Raw genomic sequence first — 13,194 nt, 5'->3', positions numbered from 1 at the left:
TAGTACTACACTATGTTAGATTCGGTATGAAAGTTTGACAGATAAAACGAGAGGTTCGTGGATTTTCCTATGTTTCGAGAGGTGCATCGATTAGCTTGGAACCGAAGAGAGTACCAGAGCTGAGCAAAGTTAAGCACGTTTCTTCGGGAGCTTCTAGTCTTAGAGATGCTAATACCATAGAGGTAACTCTAAGACTAGAAGGTCCCGAAATAACGTGCTCAACTTTTTGGCTCAGCTCTGGTACTCTCTTCGGTCCCAAGCTAATCGATTCACCCCTCTAAACATTAGAAAAACCAATAACCCCTCATTTTATCTGTCAAACTTTCATAACGAATCAAAACAAACATTGCGTAGTACTAGAATTTCGACTAGAATGGGGTACGCTAATCGTTTGCTTGGTACCAATAGGCTAGTCAAGTAGTGAGCCAATCTAAAATCGTTAGTTTCGTATTGATTGTTGCTAATACCATAGAGGTAACTCTAAGACTAGTAGGTCCCGAAGAAACGTGCTCAACTTTTTGGCTCAGCTCTGGTACTGTCTTTGGTCCCAAGCTAATCGATGAATCCCTCGAAACATAGGAAAATCCACGAACCCCTCATTTTATCTGTCAAACTTTCATAGCAAATCAAAACAAACATTGTGTAGTACTATAATTTCGACTAGAATGGGGTACGTTAATCGATTTGCTTGGGACCAATAGGCTAGTCAAGTAGTGAGCCAATTTAAAATCGATAGTTTCGTATTGATTGTTGCTAATACCTATGTTCCCCTTTCGATTGAGGAAGTGCAGCTCTTTTTTAACATCAATAAATAGACCCCGCACACCTGTATGCATATCGAGGCCCCAGGCAGCTGGAAATTTCTCGCAACTACTCGCTTTACATCATCGTATTTCCCTAGCACCAATGCATTGCAATGCAAGATCGCTATCCGGAACTTCACCAGTAATTGATATGCGTATCTCGACTGACTTCCCATCGGCATAATGAAAAGTTAATTGTTCACGATTGTTCAGCAAGCAATGAGCCATGGCATCTTCTGATTTGAACTTGATAAACATTTTTTTCCTCCGCTATGTGATATGTAGCGATCATCTGCACGAGATTCGCGTCCAGCGCTTTAACGAAATTTGTAATTTCATCCATAGATGGTATCGCCGAGCCATGTGCGAAGCTAACCCTAATCGTCAGCTTTATTTCAACGGACATCCCCTGTTGTTTATTTCCAACGGGGCAACGAATCGACAATATAGTGACTTGCACCGCACAGCTGCTTGTGTCAACAGCTAAGAGCGAACTTGATCTCAGACAGAACAACAACTTTTGGTCAAATTTTCAAACCTTTTTGTTACTACACTTTTTATGTAGTTTTTGCACAGAAAATGATAGCATCTTAGATATTGTGTCCTCAAAAAAATCGCACTTATAAAAGTTCGAAAATTTGAACGAAAGTTCTTGTTCTAATGATTATTGTCAATTTTCAAGTCTCTGAGATCTAGTTAGGTTTTAGCTATCGACAAGTATCCCAACAAACATTTAAAGCTGAATAAGAGCTTATACAGGTAAATATTTGCTTCTTCCGCTAAAAAATGGCTTATTCAGCTTTCAATAAGCTCAAATTGTTTGTTGGGATATTTTCAAGTGTCCATGAATTCAATATTTAATTTTTTTGCATTTTTCATTTTAAAATAAAACAGTAAAAATGTTTGACAGTGACATTTTGAGGTACCTCGATATAACGTAACTGTCACTTTTGACTTCCATCGTCAATATCTCCCTAATAACAATTGAATCATACATATTAAGATTACCAATAGATGAGGTATTATCTCAGCTGTCCGATGGTGTTGTTACTTTGCTTTTTTGAATGATCGACGTGACAGTTACGGTGTATCGAGGTATACCTGTATTTTACTTAGAAAATCAAAACAAATTTATTTATGTCGTCAATCAATCGTAGACCAATTACAATGAATGCTTATTAACAATGTCTTAAATATTATTGCCTGGCTTACCTTGAAAAGAATGCTTTTTTTAGTGTTATTTTATTCATTGTTACATCAATTGATTGGGAATATGCATTATAGCAGGTAATAATTCTATTCAAAGGCCCATTTTTAGCATAGTTTGTTCTTTGATTGTTAATGTAAAACAAATTCCTAATCCTCAGAGAGCGAGTGGGAGCATAAAAATTTATATTTTCTAAAATTTCCGGAACATTAACTCTTTGAGCAATAACATCGTTTATAAATGTTACCATGGCAAAGTCTCTTCGTTTTTTCAGTCCATCTAAACTTATTAACAAACATCGCGATTCATAAGATGGAAGTGGTAATCTCGTCCAACCTAATTTTCGAAGGGCAAACAACAAAAACTGTTTTTGAACAGACTCAATGCGGTTTATATATGTATCCTGATACGGAGCCCACACTACGCTACAGTATTCAAGAAGAGGTCTCACATAGGCCACATACAATGTTTTAATAGTGTAAGGATCATTGAAGTGCAGACTAAATCTTTTGATAAACCCTAGCATGTTACTTGCTTTATATATAATGTTATTGTAGTGATCAACAAATGACAACTTAGAGTCGAGAATAATGTCTAAGTCCCTTACTTGATTACACCTTTCAACTGTTTTCTCACCAAGGGAAATTGTGTCATTTACTATAGCATGCTTTCTTGTAAACGATATAGAATTACATTTACTAACGTTAATCTCTAACAAATTCTTCTTACACCAAGTGTAAAAAATGTCAACTTCTTGCTGAAATAGCTGCATATCAGATGCTTTAGATATTTCCATGAAAAGTTTCATGTCGTCTGCATATATTGAAACATGAAGCAGCTTCAAATCTTACTCTTTGCGTTCTCCTTGACAAGTATGACTCGATCCATTGCAGTAGCCTGGTATTAAAACCTAACTTGGACAACTTGAAAATCAACAGTGGTATATCCACTCTATCGAATGCTTTACTAAAATCAGTATATAATGTTTCTACGTAATTTCCCTTATCCATTACATTTAAAGCATATGTTACAAAATGTATCAAATTAGTGGCTGTAGATCGACCTTTAACAAATCCATGTTGTTTACTAGTAATGAGAGATTTAACTTGGGAAAATATGTTGGCATTAATGATGGACTCGAAAAGTTTAGGAATAGTAGATAATATAGCAATCCCGCGATAGTTTGTGATATCCGATTTTTTCCCGTTTTTAAAAATAGGGATTAAGAAAGATTCCTTCCAAATTGGAGGCAGCATACTGGCGTTTAACGATGAATTAAACAACCAAAATAAAGGCTTTACTAATTCATTTGAAAGTGTTTTTAGAAGAATAGGTGGTAAACCATCTGGACCAGCGCCTTTTGACGTATCCAAGGACTCAAGAGCATGCAAGATTTCTTTGAGGGATAAATTGTTAACTGTAATATCCGTCATTGGCTCCGGAAGGTATGAAAAATATTCATAATCGCAATCATTCTCGTCATGAGTTGTGTAAATGTTCTGAAAAAAGTCCGCAAATAAATTACTGATCTCACCAGATGTGTTCCCGGTTCTGTTATCTAACTGTATTTTAGAAGGAAAGTTCTTCGATTTTTGTATCTCTTTAACATAGTTAAAAAATGATTTTGGATCTGTTTTAATATTATTTTCTACCTTGGTATTATGTTCTTCATATGCATTTTTCATTTCTTCATTCAGTTGATCGCAGACTTCTAGATAAAATGTAAGATTTTCTTCACTATGATTTCTTTTATAAATCTTATGTGCTTTCTGTTTCCTATTTTTAAGATTGATAACCTTTTTATTGTACCAAACTGGTGTCTTGGACTTTGTGGGTTTCCTCTGCTTCAAGGGTACCGTCTGTTGCAGAATTTTATAAATAATTTGATAAAATGTGTCCACTGCCTGTTCTATGTCAAGATTACGTATTGTAGTTTGCCAGTCAATACAGGCTAATTTTTCTTTGAGAAGTACATAGTTTGCTTTATGAAAGTCGAAGTATGTTTCAGATAAATTGCTATCCAACGTTACCGTTTTTTCATGTATGAATATGGAGTATTCAATAGCAGTGTGGAACACTTCGTTTTTCCAAAGAGGGGTGGGTGACTCTGATACCCAGAAATCATCAGTCATATTAGTGAATAACAAATCTAAGTAGCAGTTATTTTGTGTGATTTATTTGGTTGAGTCCAATTTCTGCACTTTTGTCGAACAGAGTACGAAGTGTTTCATTTTCTCCTATAATCGGTATCAACAAAGATTCGTTGTCGTCATCAACAATAAAATTCACTGAGCGTTGGTTAAAATCTCCGTATATGTGAACATTTGCTTCCGCCTCACATTTCGAAATAATATTTTCAGCTAGTTTAAAAAAAATTTCGTATGAATCTTGCTTTGCATATCCTGGAGGAAAATATACTGTCGCAAAAATATGAACTTGATCTCCAATGAAACATTTGACCCAAACGTGATCAAACTCCTTACACTTACAAGATGATATTTGTTCAGATTCATAGTCAACACTAACTGCTACTATGACACTACCACCACTTTTTTTGTTGGATAACGTTTTATCACGATCATCCCTAGAAACATTGAATCGATCACCGAAAACTTCTTCGTTCTTTACTCCAGCATCCCAGCTGGTTTCCGTTGCTAAAATTGCATGAAAATTGCATGCTGATACTTGTTTATAAATTTCGTTCACTTTGAAAGCACTTTTCATTCTGTTAAAATTTTGGCAATAGACGAGTAGCTCCTTGCTTTCATTTGTACATTGCGATGTTGTATTCCCTGAACACTTAAAACTATTAAAATTAATTACCTCTTCTTCTTGGTCCTGAGAGGTCGTCAAATCTTGAAAATCGGTCGGTTCTGCAACACTGTTGTCATCTACTTCCTCTGGAGAGAGCGTCAATTTCGACGAAAACACGAATGTCTACATAGACACGCTTCGGTCGATGTAGAGGGGTTAGCCAGCCAATGTGAATTCGCAGTACCGCTGACCGGGTAAGGGTTTAATATTTCACCTTTTTCAAATCGCATCGACGGTGTAAAGTTAACCGGAGGTTTGGAGAAGCGATCCTTTGCCACAGTTAGAAGCTCTCGATCAGTGGGGAGCAAATTGGATCTATTGTAATTATTGTCGCCGTGGTTATTGTTGAAGCCGAAAATTGTCCTCCGATTGTTGTTGTTACTGTTGTTGTTATTGTTGTTGTGATTGTTGCGGTGATTTCGCAAGCTAAAGTTGTTGATGTTTTGATACCTTCTGCTTTGTCGCTTGCGTCGCCTTTTTGCATTATCAGCCTGTTTTTGCTGATTCGAACGTCTTAATTTCCGCGCATCGTATTCAGACCAATCGGCCTTCCATACTCTCCTTGTACCTATAAGACGCCACCCGGAGCTATCAGCGTCCTTTTCCTTGTTCAATTCTACCTCCAAACTGGGGTGTAAGTCGGGAGAAGATGGTAGCCATGCAGTATGGTGTGCTATGTTGGCAGACAGCGCCTTCACCTCATCGAGTATTTCAAGCTCCAACATTGAATTTGTTTGCATTGTGCAACTTGCCGCGGTATCTAAAGAGAGCTGGGTGAGATGGCTAACCTCATCATTTAAGTTACGTAGGTCAGTTGATAGCTCTGACGACACTGATTTGACCGCCACATTAACATTCTCCTTTGTTGACATCGTTGCAGTATCAAGTAGCAAGGTAATGTGGTTTTTTATGGCAACGACACTGCCAGCTAAACTGTTACTTTTATTAATTGCGACCAACTCATTTTTCATACCAGTCAGCAAAATTTCTATGCCATCGATCGCTTCATGAACGAGGTTCGGTTTTTCTTGTGATGCACCGGCTCACGTTTTTTCTTGTTGAAACGTGAGCCGGTGCATCACCTCCGCATTGCCATTCAGTTGCTTTTCGATCGATTTTTGCTGTTCAGCAATGCTTTTAAAATCGAGTTTTGCCTGTAAAAGCTCTTGACAGGACTAGAGATGAACTAGCCTAAGGCTAAAAATCTCTTTAATAAAGAATTTAAAAAAAAAAATCTTGACAGGACTCGCATCATGGTAGTATGTAAGATGTAAAGTCCGATACCTTCCTGTCCTTCCTGCGAAGTGAGTTCCGTTGTACAGTTACCCCAATGCAGGTAGCGTGGAACATTCTTGGGCAACCTGCACACGTTCACATGACCGAGTCGACAGAAGTGTCGCAAGCACAAATTTCGCAAACCATGATGTATGCAAGTAAAAATAACTGAATCACAGAAGGTAAAAAAAAAAATCGCGCCAATTAAAAACGCGGAGCCAAATAAAAGTACGTCCGAACTTATCGACGGTCGAGTTAATGATACCGGGTATAATTTTTCTCATCAACTTTGTGTCACACAATATTTCGATCAGAAGCGGCGGTTTCGTTCTATAATTTATTGAAAAATACAGACGCCATTTTTTAAAAAAAAATTCAAGATTCAAAATGGCCGAATTTTAGCAAAAATATGAATTACTGTCCATAGCAAACAATTAAGCAAAGTTTCATACATATCGACGAAGGTCGAGTCTGATCGATTCGTCATTTATCGTGGAACTACTCATTTGTCTTCATGGGAGCTAATGTAGGTATGGGGGGAGACATTCCAAAATGTGCATTTTGCCGTGAAGTAAAATTGTAGACAGCGAAGGACACCGTTGAACCATTTTACCCCAAAGATGTATTTTGGACCATTTCCCCCTACATTCATGTACCATTGGTGAAGGATACAGGATGGATGAGAATGGAAAATATCGTGATGGTTGAAACCAAACGACGATAAAGTGCCTGTTGGTGGCAATGCAATGTCAATGCAAGCTTCTCTCAGCGGTATTCAATAATGGCTGTGATGAATGGCGAGGCACAATGAGCTGCTTAATTTGCATAAGACTTATCCTATCTAAGCACAAGCAAGATGTTTCATACCACATGCTGTACAGATACAGTACCAGGTAAAAAATTAAAATAGTTGTTTCTTATAGTACTAATCTGCCCGAGCAGGAACGAATATCTCGATACCTTAACTTGGTATTGGCCTGACATTAGAAGTAAAATACCAACAACAAAAATTCCCACAATACATATCATTCCAATACCAAATTTTGCAAATGCAATACCATAACAATATCACACAGGTATTCTTTTGCAATCCAAATATGCATGCAATTTTTTGGTATTATTCTTTGGTATTTTACCTCTTATGTCATGCTGATCAACATCAAATGTTGATATCAGATCAAAATAAGGTATTCATTAGTTATTTTCTCCTGCTTGGGTGGTCATGCCTTTTCAGCTGGTGGAGTTGGAAACATACTCAATAAAAATGCAGATAACTGTTACAATTCCTCATGAGTGTCACTGGATGGGCAGAATTTGCTAAGTAGGGAAGGTAAGCCAAGGTAAGGGGGATCGAACGCATGATCTTTTTTTCGGTGGGAAGATACTTGGCGTACTGAATCACCGAACTCTCCAACTGTCCAGCTGAATGTTTGCTCATTTATAGTCAAAACATAGATTGATAGAATAGAACTCACATTTTCTCAGGTCGAGGGGTTCACATTTCCAGGATATGAAAATAGCAGCGTAACCGAAGTGAGGGTTCGATTCCCGCTCCAGTCGGTGGAGCTTGTCGTAACCCGGAAATTTCCTTGGTGGTCTACTTGGGTTGTGTGTTGTCCATTGTCTAGTGTTAAGTGTTCAGTCTGTGTAACATCTGGTTGAAGACAATGTGTCAATTATTTTTTATTTACGTAGGACTACGTCTTTCGGGAAGAGTGCCAATCCAGAGAAATGCAACGAAAATTGGTTAGACTTTAAATGCTAATAGCATGGCCAATAATCAATGAATTTTAATGATTTTTGAGTCCCTGCGCTTTGGTCAGAGAGCGTATAGGGCATCGTTGTGCCAGATTGGTCGAGGCACATTTCGAGTATGAGAAGGTGGTTACAGTTTGCTCAAAAGTGCCTGAGCAAAATGCAAGTACTTTCAATGATTACCCGTAGTTGCAATACCCAAGCAGCAACTTTGACTTTGTAAGAGTTGTTTACACCAGTATTTAAACTTATAGAAGGTTTTGAAACTTTCATAAGGTGTACAATGCTGTTTGGGTAGTGAAGGTATAATTTTGAACTAAAATAGGATACAGTCAAAACATTGAGAAACATAACGCATATTTTTTTTTTTAATGCCTGAATTTGCAACCGATGAACCATTCTGATGGCCTATGGGTACCCAAGTAACCATATAGTCGCAATAAAGCTTTGTATATACTCACTTTGCGATAATATGGTTAGTTGGGGAATCCGATGAAAATAATCACTTCTTGAAACTAATCCCGGTTGTATGTATTTCTTTCTTTCTTTCTTTTGCAATTTGCATATAACACCGACGGAGTGCACATTCCAAGTGCTGGGTGACCTAAAGATGACCAGTGACATGGGACGCGAATGTCCTCCCAGAAAAGCAGGGAAATACAATAAAATTTGTTTTCGTTGAAGGATGTATCACAACAAAGGTAATTTAGATGCATAAAACAAATTTACATTTAAGCACAAGAAACAAGGAAACGGGAAAGGAGACGTGAACATCAAGGTACGATGGAGACTCACTCATCACATTGGAACAACCAGATAAGTACACTTGCTTTTTATTTTATTCTACACATATATCCCAATCATTTTATAACTAAATACGTGCCAGAATAAAAAGTTTTTTTTTCTGAAAGTGAGAATACACTTGCGTATTTTTGCGGGGCTTATTGTATCAGAAAATGACCTCAGAATGTACGTGCAGAAACAGGCATTCTTGAAATGGGTCGTTTGATGTACGATAGAGCTGTCACCTTCCATCTCCAGGGCTAAAAATATTTGCACATTCGACATACAGAAAATGCAGATAAGTTTCTTCCATAAAAACTCTGCCGGTACAGAGGGCGATGGATTGTACTCACACACACACACACAATTTTGATGATTTGTGAGTCGATCCATTCAAAAGTCTCATAGCATTTGTGTAGTATGTTACACATTATAAATGTAAAAATATTTAAATAGTAAAAGAATTAAGAAACATGGAATCATTTAAATTTCTTATACATTTTCTTCGACGGCAAGGTGCTCACCCCTAACACAGCCATCAGAAAGTTGGTCCCTAACAACACAAACCGAAGAAGCGGCACCGGTGGTGTAGTGGTAAGCGTGATTATCTCTCACCCCAGCAGACCTGGCTTCAATCTCAGCCGGCGCTGCCGGGATGTTCTTAGGCATAACATCTCTGTTCACGCCTTCCTTCGGAAGGGAAGTAAAGCCGTTGGTCCCCGGTTCATGAGTTGATGGGTCGATAGGTAGGGTCCAGGCACATAACATATGTGGAACTTCATGCAAAATAACTGACTAAAAGTTGACACCTTTTTTGTGTTACCTCAGTGGTATAACTGACATAGTTGGACATCGATGTGTCAAACCAAAATATTCGTGATATCGACACTGAGCGTTTAAAGGACCAATGTCAAAAACGTAAAAAATGTCTTCTTTCGTAAATTTCTCGTAATTCAAAGTCAATCAATGTAAGCCACCAATTCCATCGGATAGGAGGACTCTCGCTTTACACAATCATCGTTGTGGTTTACTTGAGTGAGTTTTCATTCTCGAGAAATTCGCCGAAAAAGTAATATATATGGCAGATATATGGTTGCATGCTCAATAAGCATTGATATTGACGGCGACTCTGCAACTCTTTACTCCTATGGTAAAATCTCATAAGCATCTGACAATCTATGCTTGAAATCTAACGGCCTTTTTTTTTTTTTTTTTTTTAACTCTTTATTTGTTCCAAATTCAAAATAAATTACATTTCATTTTAACCTAGGTGCTCCAGTTACTACAGTAACTTACCAGCCTTAATTGTTATGATATATATCTAAGTGTTTTTACATTGTTCCTGTCTTGGCAATTCAGTATTTTAAACAGATTTTTTAAACCTGCATGTCAGTATAACAATTGATATCTTAAAACTAAAAACTAAAACTAAATCTTATCTAAGTATAAAGGGAATTAATCGTTGCAATTGAGGATTGCAACGATTTTTGCCTGAAATTATTAATTATTTTGTTGGACATTTGTGCTAAAGTCTCAACATTCGAAATTCTATGTACTTCGGTTGTACTGTACCAGGGAGGCAACTTCAAAATCATTTTCAGAATTTTGTTCTGAATCCTTTGAAGTGCTTTTTTCCTGGTAGTGCAGCAACTAGACCATATTGGCACAGCGTAAAGCATGGCCGGTCTAAAAACTTGTTTAAATATTAGAAGTTTATTCGTCAGGCAAAGTTTGGATTTCCTGTTTATAAGAGGATACAAACAAGGTATATATTTGTTACATTTGGCTTGAATGCCCTCAATGTGATCTTTAAAAGTTAATTTTTGGTCAAGTATTAATCCAAGATATTTCACTTGGTTTGACCAGGAAATTGGAACTCCGTTCATAGTGACTATGTGACTACTACTAGGTTTCAAAAACGAAGCTCTAGGCTTGTGTGGAAATATTATAAGTTGAGTTTTGGAAGCGTTGGGAGAAATCTTCCAGTTTTGTAAATAAGAAGAGAAAATATCTAAACTTTTCTGCAGTCTGCTGCAAATAACACGAAGACTTCTTCCTTTAGCGGAAATGCCTGTGTCATCAGCGAACAAAGATTTGTGGCAACCCTGAGGCAAATCAGGGAGGTCCGAAGTGAAAATGTTATACAATATAGGCCCACGAATGCTACCCTGAGGAACTCCTGCCCTAACAGGTAGTCGATTAGATTTGGAATTTTGATAATTTACTTGAAGAGTTCTGTCAGTTAAATAATTTTGAACTAATTTCATAATATAAAGTGGAAAATTAAACTTTTTCAATTTAGCAATCAAACCTTCATGCCAAACACTGTCGAATGCTTTTTCTATGTCTAGAAGAGCAACTCCAGTTGAGTGGCCTTCAGATTTGTTTGAACGAATTAAATTGGTAACTCTTAAGAGTTGATGAGTAGTTGAATGCCCATGGCGAAATCCAAACTGCTCATCTGCAAAAATTGAGTTCGTATTGATGTGAAGCATCATTCTATTCAAAATTATCTTTTCAAAAAGTTTACTTATTGAAGAAAGCAAACTTATTGGACGGTAGCTAGAAGCTTCAGCTGGATTTTTATCCGGCTTCAAAATTGGAACAACTTTTGCATTTTTCCATTTATCAGGAAAGTATGCCAAATGGAAACATCTGTTAAATAATTTTACCAAGAAAGACAAGGTACTCTCTGGGAGTTTTTTGATGAGGATATAGAAAATTCCATCATCACTTGGAGCTTTCACATTATGAAACTTTTTAGTTATGTCAAGTCAGTACCCCAGGAATCATCAAAAATACTTTTTCGAGAGAAAATATTCAGATAATCCCGAGCAACCTGATTCTCAATAGGACTAGTAAGACCCAAACTGAAATTATGGGAACTCTCGAATTGCTTAGCAAGTTTCTGAGCTTTTTCCAAATTTGTGATCAAAATTTTACCACCTTCTTTAAGCGCTGGAATAGGCTTTTGAGGTTTTTTCAAAATTTTTTTGAGTTTCCAAAGGGTTTGGAACTCGGGTCTAATTTAGAAATATTATTTTCAAAAGTTTTGTTCCTCAGGGCAGAGAATCGCTTTTTAATTTGTTTTTGCAAATCCCGCCAGATAACTTTCATGGCAGGATCGCGTGTTCTTTGATATTGTCTCCTACGGACATTTTTAAGACGGATCAAGAGCTGAAGATCATCGTCTATTATAATTGAATCGAATTTAACCTCGCATTTTGGTACTGAGGCAGCTCTTGCTTCAACTATAGAAGTAGTCAGAGATTCAAGAGCATAATTAATTTCATCTTTGGTTTGCAAAGGAATGTTTGGATCGAAGTTATATTCCATAAATGTTCGATAGTGCTCCCAATCAGCTCTATGGTAATTGAAAGTAGAGCTGTTGGGATTACAAATTATTTCTTGGGATATTTCAAAAGTTACTGGAAGGTGATCAGAACCGAAGTCAGCATGGGTAACCAATTGGCTACAAAGTTGACATGAATCAGTTAAGACCAAATCAATAGTGGAGGGATTTCTTGCAGAAGAAAAGCATGTTGGGCTGTTTGGATATTGAATAGTGCAGAACAATCATCAAACAGAATATTACCATTGGAATTGCTTTGAGCATTATTCCATGAGCGGTGTTTTGCATTAAAATCACCAATAATGAAGAATTTAGACCTATGACGGGTAAGTTTCTGGAGGTCACCCTTGAGAAAATTCTTTTGCTGGCCTACGCATTGGAATGGCAAATAGGCAGCTATAAACGTAAGTTGTCCAAATTTTGTTTCAACAGAAACTCCCAAAGTTTCAAAAACTTTGGTTTCAAATGAAAAAAGAATTTTAGGTTTGATTCGTCTATGAATAATGATGGCAACGCCACCACAGGGTCCATCAAGACGATCATTTCTATAAATCAAGTAATTTGCGTCCTTCTTAACCTTATGGGCAGGTTTAAGGAACGTTTCAGTTATAACGGCAATATGCACGTTATGAACTCTCAAAAAGTTAAATAGCTCGTCTTCATTATCTTTAAGAGATCGAGCATTCCAATTTACAATATTTAATGCTTTAAAATCCATTACTGAATTTTAAAGTCATGACAATATTATTTGCAAATTTTACTCCAGTTTGAATAGCATCAAACATGGAGTTAGATTTAAGCATATCAGAAATCATGTCAATTAATGAATTCTGTAAAAATTCCATTTTAGGGGCAGTAATGCTTCCTAAGTCAAAATTTCCGTTAGAACGTTGGTTAGTATTTTGATTTCTACCCGCTGCAATAGCAGCATAGGTAGCTCCATTAACTCGCTGAACATTGTTAGCAGTGAGGGGAGTAGGTACAGATGAAACATTTGAAGCAGGGGAGATATTTGTACCTACGGGTACGAATGTAGAATTTGTTCCTCGCTGACTGTTGTTAACAGCAGAGGAATTTGTACCTGGTCGGAAACGTGGAGCGTTTCCTACCTGACGGTTAGAACGAGATTGTAGGATCGCTTTGCGAGTCTTACATTCCCAAAAATTGGATTTGTGGTTTTCACCACAATTTGAACATTTAAATTT

The 13,194-nt window shown here is 37.1% G+C and overlaps 1 protein-coding gene across 4 annotated transcripts in view; it reads left to right on the top strand.

Annotated features, from left to right (window-relative positions):
* The window catches only part of LOC135710599 (probable G-protein coupled receptor CG31760), a 401,234-nt gene that overhangs the window by 300,213 nt on the left and 87,827 nt on the right, over window positions 1-13,194 (top strand). The window lies entirely within an intron of this gene.

Source organism: Ochlerotatus camptorhynchus, unplaced genomic scaffold, assembly GCF_037179485.1.
Source record: "Ochlerotatus camptorhynchus isolate MF236.1 unplaced genomic scaffold, CSIRO-AGI_Acam_v1.1 ptg000392l, whole genome shotgun sequence".
In the NCBI taxonomy this organism is placed as follows: Eukaryota; Metazoa; Arthropoda; class Insecta; order Diptera; family Culicidae; genus Ochlerotatus; species Ochlerotatus camptorhynchus.
This window is presented reverse-complemented; position numbering and strand designations above follow the sequence as displayed.